General features: G+C 47.2%; 1 protein-coding gene across 2 annotated transcripts in view; it reads right to left on the bottom strand.

Annotated features, from left to right (window-relative positions):
• Nucleotides 1-12,794, bottom strand: part of Elovl5 (ELOVL fatty acid elongase 5) — a 62,236-nt gene extending 49,442 nt beyond the window's left edge. The window contains exon 1 of one of the 2 annotated variants that reach the window (XM_038321776.1): nt 12,642-12,794. The gene's annotated coding sequence lies outside the window, so the exon portion shown is untranslated. Of the gene's footprint in view, nt 1-12,594; nt 12,613-12,641 lie in introns of those variants that run through there. The other variant, XM_038321777.1, reaches the window with a different exon arrangement.
• Between the last annotated feature and the right edge of the window lie 3,395 nt (nt 12,795-16,189).

Raw genomic sequence — 16,189 nt, 5'->3', positions numbered from 1 at the left:
AAGAAGCAGACAGTCTGACAGAGGGGTGAAGCTGTCTCAGGACGGAGTCAAGCTACTGGACACTCAGCGAAACACAAGCCCCAGCCTCCTGCTTCTACTCCCTACTGTGGACAGTGGCTGGAGCTGCTTCAGGAGACAGACAACACAGTTTTCTATTCAGTCAGGAGGGCACTGCTGTGTCCCAGGCCAAGCTTGAGGAAGTCTTCAAATGTGTCTGGAAGCAATCACCGTCGAGATCTGATAAAGATGTCAGTATTGCTATTCTCACGTTTAGTTTAAGTCAGGCCCAAATTTTGGTCTTTGATTTTAATAGAGAATAAATAAAATGTTCAAATTTATAAAAAGGGGGCTAAAATGTAAATTATAACAAAAATAATTTAGACTAAGCACTAGGAAGAAGGGGGAGAGGTGGTTAGCGCATATTCAATCACCCATCACAACAAGCAATCACTCCTTCTATAAGTAACGTTTAGGGTGGAACTGTACATCTCAAAACAACAGTAACGGCCGCACATATCTCAAGCTAACCACATCTCTTTACTGTATTCGGGCCATGATGGGTGACTGGCTTAAACTAGAGGCTACACACTGAGTACTGGAGTCATGAAAAAGTCGGTAACAGTAAAAGGCTTCCGAATACACAAGGACCAAAAACTAATTCCATATCAAATGTGTAATGAGTCCAAGGTGCTTCTGCCTGGGACCCTGCCCCCTTGCTCCAGGACCCTTGCCTGCAGCCTTGGTTCCGAACACACATGTGAAGGCTGCACGGCCCACACCACTGTGTGCCTTACAACCGCAACCGATGCCGCCTGAAAGCCCTCGGAGCAAGACTACGCCCCATGACAAACTGTAATTCTGCGATACAGTCTTCTGCTCTTCGGGAAGCATAACAGTTTACTCGGGGAAAAACAAAGACGTTTACTATTTCCCCAGGCTCACTCCTCAGCCTGGAAATCCTGGTGTGTCTTTGGAGTCTACGGCTTTCATACGCTCGATTGTAAAAACGGCTGCTGAAGCCGCTGACGCGGATTTCATTAAAACCCAAAATTGCAGAATGAATTTTGGCTTGTGATTAGGACAGATTTCCAACAATTTCCAAAGGGGTCCTAAATTAACTTCTGCCATTTTGTACGACATTTATGCAAAGCAGAATTCTCAGTACTGATGACGACGCAATGAAATCAATCAACTCCAAAGAACACGGAAGTTACTCTATAGCTGGTGCTGTTAAGGCGTGTCCTGGTTTCCAGGGGCACCCACAGTTCCTGGTGGTACCCAGTATCACTACAACCTAGAACTGAGGGCGCAGTCTCCCACGCTGCTCTCCACAGTAGCCCCTCCAGAGTAGACCCTCTATAAGGTAGGCCCTCCACACAGGAAGCGCCCCCCCACAGTAGGCCTTCCACACAGAAAGCCCCTCCCACAGGAAGCCCCCAACACAGTAGGCCTTCCACACAGGAAGCCCCCCCACAGTAGGCCTTCCACACAGTAGGCCCTCCACACAGAAAGCCCCCCCCCACAGTAGGCCCTCCACACAGAAAGCCCCCCCCACAGTAGGCCTTCACCACTCTTAAGATTCGGTTGAAAAGCTACCCACCTCCTAAGTCTAACTCTCCATACCAGAAACGAAATCTGCTTCTTCAAAATCCCACAGAAGCTGCAAGTGGTAGATTCCTCCTGTAGATCCTAGGCAGAGGCAGGGAGATGTAGTTCCAGGCCAGTCAGGGCTACACAGAGACCCAATTTCAAAAATACTGAGGGTCAGAGAATAGCTCAGTGGGTAAAGTGACAACCTGAGAAAAACCTCTGGAAAGCCCCCTCTCTCATTCCCTCCTTCTCTCCCTCCCTCTCTCTCCAAATGTAAAAAACCAGCCTAGCCTAGGACCCTGCTCTAGCAGCTGGGATCACTTCTGGCCCACTCTGATTAACGCAGCCCTCACCCCTCATCAGGAAAGTCTCTCTTTGTAATGGATGGAGGTTAAATACAGAGAGCCACCCTGATCAAAGTACGAAGAATAGCTGACTATGCTGTGCTCGGCCCTGAACAGGACGTCTAAATCACCTCTCCCTCAGAGGCTCCGGGAACGGCACAGGTCAGAGGTTGGGTGGCCGTAAAGCAGGAGCTGTGGTGGCCTAAAGGGGATTGAGTCATCCAACATCCCAGCATGAGTGTGTGTGTGGTGGGGGGACCACGAAACCCCACCCCTAGCTGAGAGATCCTACAGCTGCTGGCTGGGAAGGGAAAGTCGGTTCTTTCTCAGAGATGCGGCCCTGGCAGGGGCCCGTGCTCCAGGGAATGACCCTATTCATATGTGTATACTGTGGGCACTAAGTGGGCTCGGGGGTGTCGTGAGGGTGACCTGGGAGGAGGTGGAGGTACGATCGAAACATACTGTACACATGGGTGAAATTTCCGAAGATTAAAAACAAGATGAAAATACCAGTATCCACAATGCCGTATTCTCCCAAATCAGCACATCAGACAGGAGACACGAAGAGGCTTTGGAGAAACAGTTTCCCGTGCTGCTCTATTTTAATTTCTGTGAAAACTCCAGGAAGCCATTTAGGCTTCCAGCCCTGGCAAACTATAACAGACCAGATTATTTCTAAATTCTTCCCCGGTCCCTAAATTCTATGGACTGTTAAGACTATATCTACTTTCACAAAAGCCACTGGCTAACCTGAAGCTATCTCCCCTGGACTCACGCAACCCCCCTCAAATGCAGCTGTTCTACCCTCAAGTCGGGCATTATCATTCTCTGCTCAAAACCAGTGGAAATCTCATAGAAAAATGTTCAGACTCCTCAGGGTGGCCCTAGGGCCCACAGTGACGGTTTCCTGCTCCATGGCTGGCCTTCCTGACTCTCAGTCCTCACACGCCTCTCCATCTCCAAACAGCCGCCTATTTCCTCTGACTCCTGTGTCATCCTGGCTTTCCAATCTGATGGAAGCATCCCTGACGGTCCCCTGGCACTCCACAGCATCCTACCTCGGGCCTCACCGCTATCTGTGCTTTCTGTCATCGTCCTCCATCAGACTCGGGATGGCCTAGAATTCACTACACAGATCAGGCTGGCCTCAAACTCAAGCGATCCACCAGCCTCTGCCTCCCAGTGCAGGGGGGTTTAGAAATGTACACCGTCACGCCCTGCTCAGACCCACGTTCCTCAGGTGGTAGAACCACGCTGTAATGAGTGGCTGTGCACTATCAATGAATTCGTTAGCCTTTATCACTACTTAACCACCTCAGTCCACCCTTACCCTGGGCACAGTGCCAACCGAAATAAGGTTAAAAAGATTGGTAAGCCCACTATTATTTTAACAATGGGTATCTTCAGTACTTAGATATCAGAGTTGACTTTATTCCTTCTTTGGGAATAGTGCCACCAGTCTGTTCTACAATGGGGTATGCAAATCAACAACACCTTTAAAATAGCACTCATCGCCCCTGGTCCTAGGCAGGTGGGATGAATGTCTGGCGGTTTGGTGCGTGCGCTCTGAGAGCTGTTGCTAGCCTTACCCTCTCAGCCTGGAGACGTGCCCCCTGCTCCCCGATTAGGAGGGCTTCTCAACTGTGAAGCATCCTGCAGCCCAGTGTTCTCAGGGATCCTATCAGCTTCACATGGCCTTGGGCAGGGTCAAGCACACACCTGAAGGACACTTTGGAGAAGTGTTTATGCAAAGATTGTCCAGCTACCTGCGAGACACCCAGAAAGCACACGGGCTCTGAAACCCAGAGGAAGTCTCGCCAGGCAGATTCTGAGCAACTGTGAGAAGAAAAAAAAAAATACCTGCCATTATCATTTTAAGAGAAAACTGAGACACACAGAAGTGAAAATGTTGGGCCAAACAGCCAAGAAAAGGTCAGAATACACAATTAAGCCAGAAAGATCAAAGAGGAGAGGTGGTGCCTTATGAAAACAAGGCTTGTCTGTTATCATTTTGCTTTGCTTTATAAATAGCGGGAATAGATACTGATAGAAACGAGAAAGTCATCCACACAAAACGTGAAACAGACAGGAGCAAGTGAACATAGAGCCGTAAGTGACCAGATTGCGAGATACATGCAGGCCGTGGTCAAAGAATGGGCTGAGGAGGCCTCCTGACTGAAAAGATGTGTCAGAAAGCTGCTTTGGCATCAGAACACAAGGGGGACAGAAAGGAGGCAGAGAGAAACTGCAATTATCTCAGAACTAAATGTGCTGAGAAAGCCCAGGCAGCTGACAGAAACAGGACAGGCTTGAGCAGACCAACCGGGTGACTGATAGTGGTAGGCAGGGTGAGGGTGGCTGATGGGAGGGTGGCTTCCAGCTTTGATAGCTTAGGCAACCGGGTATAGGCTGACGGCCCCCACCGCACTGTACGGGTATAGGCTGATGCCCTCCCCCACCGCACTGTACGATAGCAAAATTTGTAGGGACAGACACACAGACTTAGATAAACCAAGTTAGGGGACGGGAGGGCAGGAGGAAGAGCTGGCCGAGGAATACATAGCTGAAAGGAACCATCAGTGAGCAGAGCACTGAAACCCCAACGGATCAGTTGTGAGCTATGGAATGGCTACACATGTCTATTATCTCAAGCTTAGATTCTGGAGCCCCTGTAAACTGCATCAGCCCCATTTCTCAAAACCATGAGAAGTTCCGTTTCTGTCCTACGGCTCAATGAAAAGCAAGTAGGTAGGCTAGGGCACACCCACACTGGAAATATCAACACCTGGGAAGGAGAAGCAGAATGAAAGATCTTACCACCAACTGGAGTTACATAATGAGTTCCAGGCCAGCTTGGGCTCTGTCTCAAAAACAAACACAACAGCCCCTACCCTAGACAGAGGGTGTAGCTCAGTGGCAGAGTGCTTACACACATGGCTTAGGTCCTGGATTCAATTCTAGTTCCACTAAAAGGGAAGAGGGGGGCGGGCAGGCAAGGGAAGGCATCGGTGTTCTCCAGTCACAGCCAGTCTCTCCTTTGGGGTCACGAAGCTCATTCCAAACCCCACTATTTCTGGTTTTGAAAACGAACCCACTACAGTACTGGCTACTTTTCTAGAGACATGGAGGTCCTGGTACATAAAGAGTCTCCTTGGAGGTGCTCCCACCCATCCAGAGCAACTACCTTCTTGTATAAAGAGCACTGTACAACAGCCAAGACAGTCCACTGACAGCAAGATAACGCCACCCGCCTCCTCTCGATAGCTGCCTTACAGGCTGGGCTCGGACTGGGCTCCACCTCAGCAGAGCCAATGACACTGGAAACCGCTACATGAACAGGCTGCAGCAGCAAAGAGCTGGGAGACCAATTTCCAAGAGGCTTTTAAGCAATATTTCCTTCTCTAGGTAGCTACTTCAAATTCCTATCTGATTGCTGTCTCATGGTTGATGTGATTACTTGAATATTCAAAATAAATTCTAATGTTCTCCAGGCTAATTTGTACAGAGCGCACAAAGGCTGCATTAGCGCCCAAATTAAAATTAAGAGGAGGGCTGTAAAAGAGCTCTCCAGCCCTCCGCCCCCAAGAATGACTAAAGAGGTTCCATTCAGGCCTGTGCATCTTAAGGCATGTGATATGAAAACACATCTCTTTGTTCAGATTCAACTAAACCTCTATCTCATAACTATTATTTGATGTGGAGGTGAATGCAGTACGGCCACAGACGAAAAGTGCCTGCTGTGATGTGATATTAAAAAAAAAAAAAAAAAAAGTATTCATGTCTTTGTCTCTTCTACAGATGTGGCCAAGGTCACGATGGTTTTATTATCAGATTCCTTGCTAATATATAAGCCATCATATGACTTGTGATTTTATTTTAGGAATGATGGCACTTCCAAGTCATCATCACAGTCCTGTCAGACAAACTCAGTGACTCAACACTCACCTAGAAAAAGGGCTCAGTGCTGAGAAGCCGGAGGGATCCCAAGAGACCTGAAGGAGAAAGGTGCTTACTGCTGCAACACGGGCTCAGCACAGCGGTCCTCATGGTGCCGGGAGTAGAATGACCTAGTGTTCTCAAAACGCTCATGACTTCCACGGCTGCTCACAGGGCACCAAGGACGCTCCCTGGGGACTCTGGGTGCCTTTCCTACCCAGCGCGGCGCACACACCTCTCAGGTCTTACACCTTGTAAAGAAAACCTAATGGGGCCAAGGCCACATCAGGACATTAAGGCTGGGTTCCCTAGGCCAGACGGCAGGAGACTAGGCGTCTCCACACAGGTTCCTTACACCAGTAGAGCCAAGGGTCTGCACTCCCTTGTTTTCTTTTTCTCTTTTCCCCTTAGTAACAAGACCAGGGCCTTGGGCACACTTAAGCAAGAGCTCGGCCACTGAAGCACTTCTCCAGTGCCACACTCTGATTACACAAGGAGGAGCCCTCAGATTGGAAAATCTAAAAAAGGAGGAAGGGGAGATGTGAAAAGGCCACCACCCTCTTAAGCCCTGACCGCAAGTGTTGGTATTCCCTGTCTTCTAAAGCACTGCTTAGCGACTGTCAACAAAAGCTCTATGCTGTCACCAACCTCCCGGAATGTGGTGAGTATGACCTCCACTTGCCTTCTGAAGCAGAGCTGCCCATCCAAGTGACTGGGTCTCAGAGGCCAGAGCCCTGCAAAGGCCTCGGAGACTCTGCAGCACCCTTCTGGACTTGAGACCTGGCTCAATGAGCTCCAGAGCTATAAAGCTGTAAAGAGCGAAGGAACATTCCTGAACCTGACTCCTTGTCTGTCAAGCTCAGGTTCTTACCTTATAAGGTTCAGTGAGCTGGAAAGGAGTTCAGTGGCTCATGGTAAAATAAATGATAAATAAAAACAGTACCATTTAGCACATACCAATCAGGGTATTCCCTTGCCAAGCTATGGCACAACTGATTCTGCTGCAGGACATCTGCCATACTGGGCTCTTCTAACCTGGTGCTATTATAAACAATGTGTTGGGTAGTATCCTGTACAGAGGAAATTCTTACTGCCCTTACCAGTCAATACCCTACTTAACTTTCACACATAATACTGACGGTTCCAATGCCATTCAAAGTGGGTGCAGCTATTATCCAAGCTCTCTACGCAAGCTGGGATCTTGGGAAGGTGGCGTAACTTACCTGCCACAACCCACACTTCGGTAAGTGTGGAACCCTACATAGGTGTGTGGCTGCTCACTCAGAAACCACTGACTCTAAAATAATTCCGGCAGCCTTCCTTACTTAGATGCAGATGATAGGCACCTCAGATCATAACGCCGATATTCCTAGCATCGAAGTCAGAAGCAAATGGTATTTTTCGAGTGGGCTAATCACCTAACCAGGAGCCGACTGAGGTGCCAGCAATCTCTGTAAATATTAATTTGTCTCTTCTCCAAAGGAGCAGGTGTGCCTTGAACACCAGCCCTGGGGACACACCATACTGCTGAAATCCCAGAGAAACAAATGAGCAATTACTGAATTTGCTACCCTGAGAATATCCTTTAAGGAAGGAGAATTCATCACAATCACTTTGCCACAGCCTTGTCTTGTGCCAAGACAAGGGGGGAACAGCACTCTTGGCTCCAGACACTCGAAACACATCCCCAGTCAGTTCCCCAGCATGGTTCCAATGAAGCTTGCTCCAAATGGTTTCCTAAAGTTAGTACCAAAAAGTAAGTGTTAGCCAGGGGAAAAGAAAGGGCAACGATGGCAATCAACCATAAAAAACCATACCTAGCATGTGTGGGGACATCTAGTCTCATATAGTAACTAAGAATATACTTTAAAATCACGTTTTTTTTTTTTAAAGTTATTCTAGTTAGAAAAGGCAAGACAGAACCAGCATTGAAAATCTTACAACAAAAATAACAAGCTATGTCCTGAACCTCAAACAATGTGAGATGGTAAGGTCCAAAGCATTAAAGTCTAACTCCCAACAAGGAGTACTAGGGTTTCCCTTATTTCCTGAATACAATCACAACTCAACACCAAACACAATAGGTGGGGAAGGAAGAGTCAGGAAGGATGTGAATTTAGTCTTTTGTGTTAATGATGCACGTGTGGGCTTGTGGATGCCAGAGACAACATTATTCCTCAGGTGTCCTCCTTTAGGTGTGGGGGGCACAACAGGGTCTCTCATTGGTCTGTAACTTTCCAAGGTGTCAAGGTTAGATGGTCAGGGAGCAACCTGCCAACCAATGTCTCCCCAATGCTTTGAGTAAAAATGGGTGCAATCACTCCCTTCCCCTACACGCACCGAGTCATGGGTTCTGAGTATTTAACTCAGTTCCTCAGGCTTGCAAGGGGAAGCCATCTCCCTAACCAAGAACTTAAATCTCTAAATACTCGCCAAATAGGACTGTTTTAAACCCAGGGCCCACACAATTCTTAAAATAGATGGCTATAAGGTCCCCGTGGGGAAAACATGCCAATGGGAACCACAAGCTTGGTGACAGTAACATTTATGGCTGCAATCAGGGACTGGGGAAGAGGGTCCTATCACAGAAACTCAACATTTGGTCAGTTGTGTTTCCTTAACAGTTTGCTTCCCTAGGCTGAACTCTCTTGCGAGAGTAAGGCTTCAAGCTCCAGAAGTCAAAACCAGCCAGCAGCAGTCTGCTTCCACTCCTGCAAACTGACCACCAGTTGCAATGCCTTTCTAAGCCCTAAAAGAGCTCAATTTTCATTCTCCGCGGTCAAAGAAAGGGTTTATTCTTGGCAAAAAAAAAAAAAAAAAAAAAAAAAAATGAAACTAAGAAATGTTCACTTTTTCCTGTCATGTTTAAAGGAAGAGAGAGATCAATGCTCAGAGCTAATGGCTCATGTTTGGTGGCATGTGAAGATGAGGGACCATGCAGTCAGTTCAACACACCAAAGCCCTAACACACGTGCCTTTTCACACTTTAACACTAGTTAGCACGCACGTGTGTGCTTTACTCAACCCTGCATGCCGAGTCTGTGTCTTTATAGTCTGTCACATGTGCTATAATGTGAGGTAAGGCAGACTGTTACCTCTCCACATTCATCCCGAGCCTCCATCCCTGCCCACCCATCCTAACGTGTTGACAAGACTCCTATTTCTTAAGCACAGCACTCAATGTACTCCTTCAGTTAAAAAAACAAAACAAAAAAAACCTTGTAGCATTCTGTTACTGACTATCACGGGAGAAAAAGCAGGATCCAGCGTAAGAAATATCTAGGCTGCATGAGTTGTGACCTTGAACAAGTATCTAAAATGAGCATTTTTTTTAAGTTTATGTGCACTGACGTTTTATTTGCATGGGGGTGTCCAGTACCCTGAAACTGGAGTTACAGACAGTTGTGAGCTGCAAAGGGGTGCTGGGAATTGAACCCAGGTCCTCTGAAAGAACAGCCAGTGCTCTTAATCACTAAGCCATCTCACTAGTCCCAAGCATCTTATTACTAAGTGAGAATGCTCTGGTATCAATTAATAAGGCCTGAGGTCTGCTCTCAGGAAGTGATCTAACAATCTGACACAACTCAATAACTAATTTATTTGTTATTAAAGCAAAGCAAGACTAACGTGATACTGCTGCATCTCTAGCAGCTTCGATCACCTGCACTTCCTTCTTACCCAATGACCTCACACTTGTTCACTCTCCAAACTTCCTCGAACTTATTTTCGACACACTGGTGTGAATGCAAGCACTCAAGAAAGGTACAACAGCCAGTTAGAAGAGGCAAGAGTTGGGATGGACACCAGGTTATCTGATTCTTCTCAGTTATTGCTTAAACTGGCCAAGGCTTAAATAAGCACCTCAAGGGGGACTCCCAACAGTTGCTGATAGTCATCTTGCAAAATGAGCCTAAGGGACAGAACCTGTATCTCAGAGGACTTGTGAAGTGGAGCGAAGGTCTTGCTTTCAAGGCCTTTACAGGCGGAACTGGGTTTTGCTTCCTGCACCAAAAGCATCCTGACCAATTCAGCATCGCTAGAAACTGCAGTAACTAACAGACAGTTGTGCCATGAAGCACACAGACGCATGCCCCAGAAATCTACCTCTGACTCCCTCTTGGTGCAGCGTATAAAATAGGTGTGTACAAAAAAGCTCAAAATGTAAGCCAAATCAAGGAACGCTTTGGAAACAGGAACTGCTTGACTCATCTTTGGATCCATGCACACATTTAATACAAACCAGCTAATGAAAGTCAGCAAGGTGATAATAAAACATGGACTGGGGAAATAGCTCAGTTGGTAGAATGCTTGCCTCGCATGCTGAAGCCCTGGGTTCCATGCTGCGCACAGAACCAAGCAGATGTGTTAGCCCATGCCTATTACCCCAGTACTCAGGAAACAGAGGCAGGAAGACCAGAAGTTGAAGGCTACCCTTAGAAACCTGTAAGCTGAGGCCAGCCTGGACTACTTGAGACCCAGTCTTAAAGCAAATGAACTAAGTATAGGAAAAAAATAAAGGAATATTTTAGGTGGGTTTGAGAAACAGCACATCGTTAATCCTGGATGGTTTAAGAGTTTTTTAATGTTAACAAATAGCACAATTACATAAATGGCCTATAGCTGACTAGACAAACAACCCCAAAGCACAAGGGCATAGCAAGGAGGGGGAATGCCGCTTGAGATAGACAGAGCTGTATGAATTTAGAAAAGTCAGCATCGCTAGGCTTTCACTCCAGATTTTTAAACAAACGAACAAAAAGATGGATGGTAAGACTCCCCAGCCCAGGTATGTGAAAAGAAATACTTGGCAAATCCATTCTCTTACCATTAGTCCATAAAACAGGGTTGATGGAGTAGCTCAGAGGCAAGGTTTGTTGAGCATGTGTGAAATTCTGGGTTCGACTCCCAGCATCAAGAAAGGCAGGGAAAGAGGCAAGGGGGAAGGGCAGACAAGTGAACTGTCCCTGAAAGGGAATGCATGCGGGGAGAAAGACAGACAACCATAGGGAAGTGGTCTATGGCTATCATGTGTGGGCAGGCCAAAGCAGAATCACACATGTATGTGGAAAGCTAGTGCATGGAAGAGAACACGACAATACATGTGCTCTACAGTTCCTGGAAGACAAGGGAAGCAATTTTGCCTTGATTTGTGTATATACTTCACGTTGGAAATAAAACACAAGGGTGCATTCTCAACCTCTAAAAGCAGCACAAGCAGTAATTATGGCTAAAGCAGAGGAGGAAGTACTGGGGGGAAAGGCTTCTGCAAACAACAGACATCCAAGGGCTAAGGTCCACGCCAAGAGAAACACTGTTAATCCCAGGAAAGTAAAAGGAAACATTTATCAAACCACTATTTAGCGGACCCCCAGTTTGGTTCTTTCATTTATAGTCTCTTGAAAGCACCTAATAAATTAGCAACATGGAATCTGGTTTACTGACAAGAAAACTAAAGTCAAGCAAGTACAGTGTTTGAACTTACTAGATACCTATTTTGAAAAAATCCGACAACCATGCTTCCTTCATTTTTCTTTCAAATTTATCCTACATCCTGTGGAAGTATATAACATTCCACCTTATGTCTTCAGTTTGAAAGTTAAAGATGAAGAGAAAATGCAAAATGAGATGGCGTATAGAAAAAGTTATCATCAGGAGAAAACCTCCAAAGGGAAAAAAAGCAGCATTTCTTTCAAGGTCGCAGGAAAGCACCTGGACTGACTAGATAACGATCTACTAGTGCCCAACTGTATAGGGAAATCTCAGGTCTGCGTTCGCCTGATGCAAACTCAGCTGCAGCTAAAGATTCCGACCCAAATGCTGTGACTTGAGTCTTGCATGCAACAAAAGTACAAACCAACAGGTTGGAACTGCCAAGCGGTTAGAGAAACCAATTACAAAACCAACAGGCAGCACTGGCCCTCCAGTGCAACAGTATGAAGCACTTCCTGCCACCGGCCCTGACATTAAAAAACAGAAAGAGCCGGAGCTGGGGAGAGGCTGCTTGCTCCCCAAAATTTCTTATCAGACACCTCTCGGGTATCCAGCTAATGAGTCACGCATTGCGTTCTTTCAATCGCCCCCTCCCCTTATGAAAATTTGGCCAATGCATCCTTCAAATTTGCAATCAAGGAGCCTAGAGATGAGCATAACTCATAATCTTGAGCGGAGACGCTACCAAGTTCAAAGGCGCTGAAGGGCTTCAAGATCATTAAAAAAGGAACAACTCTCCATCTGGGCGTTATCTTCACCCCAAAGATAGGGGAAGGGGAAGCCTTGCTGGCAGCAAGGAACAATTAAGGACACTTTTCCTAAAACTCCGAGCAGTGCACTCTATGGATTCGCAGCCTCCAGGCCGCTGCTTGCAGCGCAGCGCCTGGATCCTCACCCTCGCAGGGCAAGCAGGACTGCTAATACCAGGCAGAGTGGTCTCGGGCTAGTCAGCGTCCCTGGAAGAGGCAAAGGGGGTGGGGGGAGCAGGGAAAGGCCAGCGCGCGGCCCCGACGCCCGGTGCCGCCCGGACCCGCATGGGCTCCCGTGCTGCTGCCTGGGGAAAGCTCTGCGGAAGATCCCAGCGCGCCGCCATCCCTCCCTGCGATCTCCACGCCTGTCAGCGCGCCAAAGTGGCTGCCACCCACGAACAGGTGCGAGAGCATCCCGGCAGAGCCCCACTCGGCCCCGGTGCCTACCGTCACCACCCCACCCCGCCTGCCTGCCCAGCTCGGACCTCACGGCGCCAGCAGCCCGGCCGCGCCCCGGTGCCACGGCACCCACCAAGTTCCTGGAGGTGGCTCACTTCTCGGTCTGAGCGGCGGCTGGCGGCACCAGGCGATAGGCAGGACCGCGCGAGCAGGAGGATGTGCCAGCGGACGCGGGAAGAGCAGCGAGCTGCAGCCGCGATGCAAGAGGAAGGCGCCCGGCAGCTTCAACCCCGTGGGCTGACCCTGACGTCACAATGGCGCGGCCAGCCAATCCGGGCCCGGAGGCTGGATCAAGCGCTATGATGTCATGCGTCCTTGGAGCCAATCCTGAAGCGGTAGAACTTTCGTGATTGTAAATTCCAGACTCCGATGCGGTGAGCAGCGGAGGCCAGGGTTGGTCCCCTGTGGTTCACGTGTCTCAGGGCAGTTTTCTGGCTTCTTCCTAATAAGCTTGCGTGGGACGCAGAGTCTGCGCAATAGTCATAGTGAAGTTCTAGATGCCCAGGGCTCTTTCCAGCATCCGAAGACAAGGCTGGCGAGGTGTTTTTTTGGCAGGTGCCCACCTACCTAACGGATTACCTAACGGGCCACGATTCTGAAAGGGACTCAGTTCACGATTTGGGGTTGCGGTTGAGCAAGATGAAGAAGAAGAAAAAAAATCACTCGGAGCTTTGTAACGGTATTTCATGGATAGATTAATCACACATTATTGGGAAATTATGTTGGTCTTGTAATGGAAAAGTTGGTAATGTCTCTCAGCTGGGCAATTTAAACACTTAAAATGGACTCAGGCCCAAAAGCAAAAGCCTGGTTTTCGCTGCTGTTTGATAACGCAGGGTCTTCATCCAAGTATCATACAGCTTCTCCCGTTTCAAGCACTAGAAATATAACGTGTGTGTGTGTGTGTGTGTGTGTGTGTGTGTGTGTGCGCGTGCGTGCGTGCTTTAGTTCAGGGCCCCACACCCATTGACATAACACATACAACCGTTCAATGTAGGCAATTTCTTTTAGAGGGTAAATGTTTATCATGTACCAACAATGTTCCAGGACCCAAATCTTTGTGATAGGCATACAGATGACCAAACTGTATATACATTAGTTAATTTAAACATACACAAATCGTGGTAACAGTTAGTTGCCATTCGTTTCTATAGAGACTAGGGACTGCCTTCCCTGCAGCTGTACAGAGTGTTAACCTATCCATAAAGTGGGTGTCTACACACACGAAGCTTTGCTGTGCAAGTGGCCTGGGAAGACATATTTTGATGGCAGAGGAGCAAATGTCCTTGACTAGCCACTCTTCCTCCAATCGCCTAAGAGCGGGCTAACTTCTCTGTCGCTACATATTCTGTCCTTTTGGGGTTTTAAATTTTCAAATTCAAATTCAATCTCAAATTTTATACCATGCTCAAATGTTTATATCGTCTCCACCAATAAAATGTTGTAAGCCCATATAGCCAAATAATTACTAACAAACAATAAGGACATGCTTCTGTCTTAGTTGGGGTTTCTGTTGCTGTGAAGAGACTCCATGGCCATGCGGTTCTTACTGAATTGGGGTGACTTGCTTACAGTTTCAGAGGTGCAGTCCTTTATCATCATGGTGGGACATGGTGGCCTGCAGGCAGATGTGGTGCTGGAGCAGTGGCTGAGAGTCCTACTTCTTGCAGGCAACAGGAAATGGTCTGTGACACTGAGTGAAGTTTGAACAAGAGACCTCAAAGCGGGCCCCCACAGTGACACACTTCCTCCAGCAAGGGCACACTTACTTCAACAAGGCCACACCTCCTCATAGTGTCACTCCCTTTGGGGGGGGCCATTTTCTTTCAAACCACCACCACATCAAACACTGAATAATGCTTTCTTACTTTAAAATAAAAACGAAGAGGGGCTGGAGAGATGGCTCAGAGGTTAAGAGCCCTGCTGCTCTTCCAGAGGTCCTGAGTTCAATTCCCAGCAACCATGTGGTGGCTCACAACCATCTGTAATGACATCTGGTGCTCTCTTCTGGCCTGCAGGAATACATGCAGGTAGAACACTGTATATATATATATATATATATATATATATATATAATAAATGAATGAATTAAAAAAAAAGATTTTGTCTTTTAAAAAAGTAAAATAAAATAAAACAAAATAAAAATGAAGTTATGTTTTCTTTCCCTCATTTAAAGGCTGTCTTTGCACACACAGTTAGCCCATGTCCATTGTATTTTGCAGCTGTACAGTCTCAGTCTCTCGGGACCACGTTAAAGACCACCACTTGAGATTACTGAAACTGCTGTTTCACTGGGAGATATTTGCATGACATAATGAAACTTATCTTTAAAGTGTTAGTCTCTGGATGTTTCAGAGTTTTGTTTAAACTCTCAAGCTGGCTCTTGCTCCCCTTCCCTTTCCTTCTCTGCTCCTCCTCTCCTGTCTTCTCCTGTCTTCTCTCTGTTTTCCAGTTCTGTTTAGCACTATCTACCAACTTTATCTCAACAGAGAATTAAAACCCACATCCTAACAACAGCCTTTGGGCCTTAATTATTTAGCATGTTGCTATTTCTCTGTCCTTCTAAAATTATCTGCCTTCTGTGGGGAGCCCAGAAGGCGTGAAGTGAAGGTGTAAGTAAGGACCAGATGACGTCCCGAGTAAATGCGCACTTTTTTTTTTTTTTTTTTTTTGGTTTTTCGAGACAGGGTTTCTCTGCAGCTTTAGAGCCTGTCCTGGAGCTAGCTCTTGTAGACCAGGCTGGTCTCGAACTCACAGAGATCCGCTTGCCTCTGCCTCCCGAGGGATTAAAGGCGTGCGCCACCACCGCCCGGCAGTAAATACGCACTTTTGACAGGGACTGACGCCTCAGACTCAAGGGAACTGGCAAACCTTCATCTGGGTGAGGCTCAGAGGCATAACAAAAGCCTTTCTCTGGTCCAAGTGTGTGTGTGTATGTGTGTATGATCGACTGGGTGTACGCAAAAATTAGCAACTGCAGCTTCCTCTTCCCAGATGACTGCAGGGCCTTCCGAGACCTTCCCTCAGACCAGCTAGCCTCTCTTTCTGTGCATAATAAACAATGCAAGGAAGGTTCCAGGTTATTAGGAGTTCGTGCGGGTCCATCAAAGTGACGTGTTCCACCTGATGCCAGCTTTTCTGTACGTGTGTCTGTCCATTCTTCATTCCCTGATCATACAAGTCAGGTTTCCCGGACCAAGCCATGATGAACACCGTGACCTTTCCCAGAGGATAACCCCTCTCTTATTCTTTGAACTTAGCAAGCTCTAGACCAACACAAGACTCCTGCTCTTGTTGTTTCTCTAAGCCTGCAAGGATTTAACCTAGAAATCTCCAAGGCTTTCAACTTTCATTTTGATCTTTGCATCAACACCACCTCCTCAGGAAGCAAGAGACATTTTTATCTGTCACTCCACACTGCCTTCTTCTTTGCCTCCCGTTTTCTGGAACCTTTTGTCTCTCCTCAGTTTTTCTGCTTAGCACTCATCACTATTTGACACACCACATTTGCTTTTTAATATTTATTATGCTGTCCTCTAATAAGCTTATTGAAAGCACAGATGCTGCTCTTTTCCTAACTGTATCCCAGGACTCAGAACTATACAATTAGGGTGATGGCAA

This window comes from Arvicola amphibius, chromosome 3, assembly GCF_903992535.2.
Source record: "Arvicola amphibius chromosome 3, mArvAmp1.2, whole genome shotgun sequence".
Taxonomy (NCBI): domain Eukaryota; kingdom Metazoa; phylum Chordata; class Mammalia; order Rodentia; family Cricetidae; genus Arvicola; species Arvicola amphibius.
This window is presented reverse-complemented; position numbering and strand designations above follow the sequence as displayed.